Source organism: Bactrocera latifrons, unplaced genomic scaffold, assembly GCF_001853355.1.
Source record: "Bactrocera latifrons isolate USDA-ARS-PBARC rearing strain unplaced genomic scaffold, ASM185335v1 scaffold_7, whole genome shotgun sequence".
In the NCBI taxonomy this organism is placed as follows: domain Eukaryota; kingdom Metazoa; phylum Arthropoda; class Insecta; order Diptera; family Tephritidae; genus Bactrocera; species Bactrocera latifrons.
Genome location: NW_017537378.1, coordinates 1,786,861 through 1,790,430, shown reverse-complemented (window position 1 = coordinate 1,790,430; position 3,570 = coordinate 1,786,861).

Here is a 3,570-nt window from a genome sequence, read left to right as displayed (position 1 = left end):
CCTAGAGTCACAACTACAGCGACAGCGAGCGAAGACACCTTTAAAGATTTGCGGTCGTTGTGCCAGTTTCTATTTTCGCCTTCTTCTTACTTTCTTATTTATAGAGTTGCAAGCGTCAGTGGTTGCAGCGGATTTCTTGCTTTKTATTTCATTTCCTCATAAAACACAAAGCATAAATGCTGGCGTCAGAAAGTTGTTTGCACATTTCTGTAAATTTGCTTTTGTTGTTATTGTTTTCATCTGTTTGCTGTTTGTTTTGCATTTGCTCATTTAGATTTGCTGCTTTTGCTGACCGCTTGTGCGCTTGCAAATCGGAAGAAGTGAAAGCCCAACCGCAGAAGCAGAAGACACCAGCCGCCAGTCGCCAGTACCGGCATAGCGACGCATGCGTAGCAGCCGAAGCAGCAGTGTTTAAGCATAAGTGCAGAAAATATATTTGTGTGCGTATGACTGCGCCAGCTAATAACAGGATAGCAGAATTTGAGCTATGATTTGCAACAGCAAAAACAACCACAACACGTGCACACAAACAATAGTTTCGCTCGTACGCCAGCGCGCTTGTGTCTTTAAATTATCAAAGCGTTATTGCTTCGTCATAGCAGCCATTCATTTGCTTCTAAAATCACAAACACCAACTCACATGCGCCAATACTCACACTCACATATATACAAGTTCACACACGCTAATACACCTGGAACGTACTTATATATGCGCGCCTCTCTATCTCTGCCTTGGCAATCAGAATTTCTCTAATGAAATTTTCCTGCAGCGAAAATAACAACAGCAACAACAGCAAAAAATATCAGCAATGCGCACAACAACATGCCGTTCTCTGAAAAAGGTAGGTCATGCTTTCGCTAAAAYCACGCGTCAGTCCCAAGTCGCCTCCAGCTTCTTCCATTCCGCCTCCTCGCTCRCTCGCTGCCSGCCTCCGTAAGCTCGTATTCTCAAGTTGATTCTGCACGTTTATGTGAAAATTTGCTTTGTGAAAATAAAACTCAACGGATTGCACACAGCTGGTATGCAACTTCAACAACAACAACAACAACAACAACAATGGCTGGAACATTCAAATCAGCAAACATACTCACAGAAGGAAGAGAAATTTTCTTAATGACATTCAGCATTGAAAATTTGCATGCGCTTATGCATGACTGTGCATGYGGGAAAAGTTGGTGTTCGTGGCGTGAAAGCGGAAATTAGCCATGCCATTTTTTGCATATTCACCACAAATGCAGAAAAGCATACACAAATACATATGAACATTTCCAAATTACGTCGTCACTAAAAAATTTTAACACTTTTTCAAAGGATTGGTTAAAGTTAAGAACTTTATTCAACCRTAAAAACTTCGAATGGATAGAGTAGGTCCTTTTCGTTGCCAAAGTCTTTTAATCATATAAAAAAATTTCGTGTGTGGTAGCTTATAGCAAAAGATTCCTTGTCAGTCTCAGCTTAGACATAGCAAGACCTTTTTGACTGTCAATATTGGACTGGCCACAGTTTCCGACGGCTCATCGCGATTTGACCAAGACCGCTTCCGCTTGACTTTACTGTAAATGCCCATTTATCATCACCAGTAACAAACTGCCTAGGAAAAGGACAGATTTGTAGTGATTCAGCGCCCAGCTTCGCACTAGGAAATTCAGTCCATGAGATTTCCTTCATGTAAACATCCATACGAGTACATAGAGCTGTTTTTTCTATTCCGAGAGTTATTTTAGTAAGAAAAATATTGCGTGAATGACGTTCGGACTCGACGATTTCTATTATTGTTTCGATATTTTCTAAAAATTACTTCCAAGAGCATAGTACCAGATGTGTTCAAAAAATAACGATAATTTTAAAATTTTACGAGTTTGGAGAGCCCAATAGCGCTTACAATGTCTGTAGTAGCCGCTAAGGTTAGATGTGTTTTCATTATTGCACTTACCAACATTTCATTGTTTGCTGGTCTTCAACTTTGACGCATGCTCAAACAACACTAAGTCAAGCAATTATWAAACAGTCTGAGAAATTTTCTTTAAACAAAATTTTATCTTGCAGTCGCCAAATAGCGCAATCAAATAGCACTTACTCAAGGCTAAAASTCATCTATTGTAAAAATAATGAATTGCTTTCCATTAGACCTTGCATTTATTTTGTAAATTATACATTATGACGAAACAGTGCCCGAAAATTGTAAATAAAAGTCAAAATATTTATTTATACATTAATATTTATTTTGTTGCCAAATGTAATGAACTTATGCCAGTCCTCGGAAATATTTTTCTTAAGCACTTTTTGGGATGGTCTTCAGCTCCTTCAGCGAATTTTGTTGTATCACTTTGATCGACTAAAAACTTGTTCCACGGAGCGACAATTYCAGTTTGGGRAAGAAGAAAAAATCACACAGAGCCAAATCTGGCGAAYTTGGTATTTGATCGATGGTACTCATTGCGTTTTTCGCTTTAAATTCGAGTACAATAGTGATTCTATGCGATGGTGCATTATCAGCGTGTAAATCACATGAATTRTTCCTCCACAATTCCGACCGTTTTCGATRGATGTTTTCACGCAAAMGCTTCAATACGGCCAACTATCTCRTTATTGACCATCTGTCACTCTGCCAATGACACCGCTAAGTCAAAACTTATTCACTATGAAATATTACAAAATCATATGCGACAAAATTTAATATAATTATAAGTGATTTAGTGACTTAGTGGTTTGTTTAAAAACATACACGCAACCATAAAGAGATTTTTCAAACAAGTAAGACGGTAGCAAATTTTAACGCCACCAAACCTTAGCCACTCACATAAAATGCATGTACAATATTTAAAAATTCTTCCAAACTACATACATGAAGTCAGAAGTAATTTGATGCGAGTGCTTTATTACGATGGAAAATAATATGATAACATCCAAAGTAGAAGTGGTATTGAGTTCAGTGCGCCTTCGACCTTCTTCACACTGTGCCATAATAATGTATTGGCGTGTCATTTTAGATCAAAATAGTTGGAGGCACGCCTTTCATTCCATTTTTAACATGAAAAAAGCGGTTTCCAAATCTTTATATTATTCGGTTTAACCATTGTATATAGCCTGGGCATGATTTATCTGATTTTACCCATTAATATTGACTGTTATTAGGTGGTGACACTTTCAAGGTGTTGGAAACAACAAAAATTCCTCCATGTGTGTGACCCCGTAGTTAGTTTTGACTTTATAAAGTCTTATTCAGTTGGAGGTTCYTTACTTTTTCAAAGAAAAAACGCAGAAAYTTCAAATTSCACCGAAACGTTGKTTTTATACCCTGAACAGGGTATATTAAATTTGCCACGAAGTTTGTAACACGCAGAAGGAAGCGTTGAAGAATCTACATATAAAAATAATTATATATAAATGATCCGTGTGTTGAGCTGAGTCGATATAGCCATGTTCATCTGTCTGTCTGTTTATATATATATATAATATATAAATTATAAAAGAAATTGTTCGGATCGGATTACTTTATTTTTTCCATACAAACTGAAGACATAGTTACTAAAAAAAATGCACCTGTGAAATCTATATTACCTTCGGTG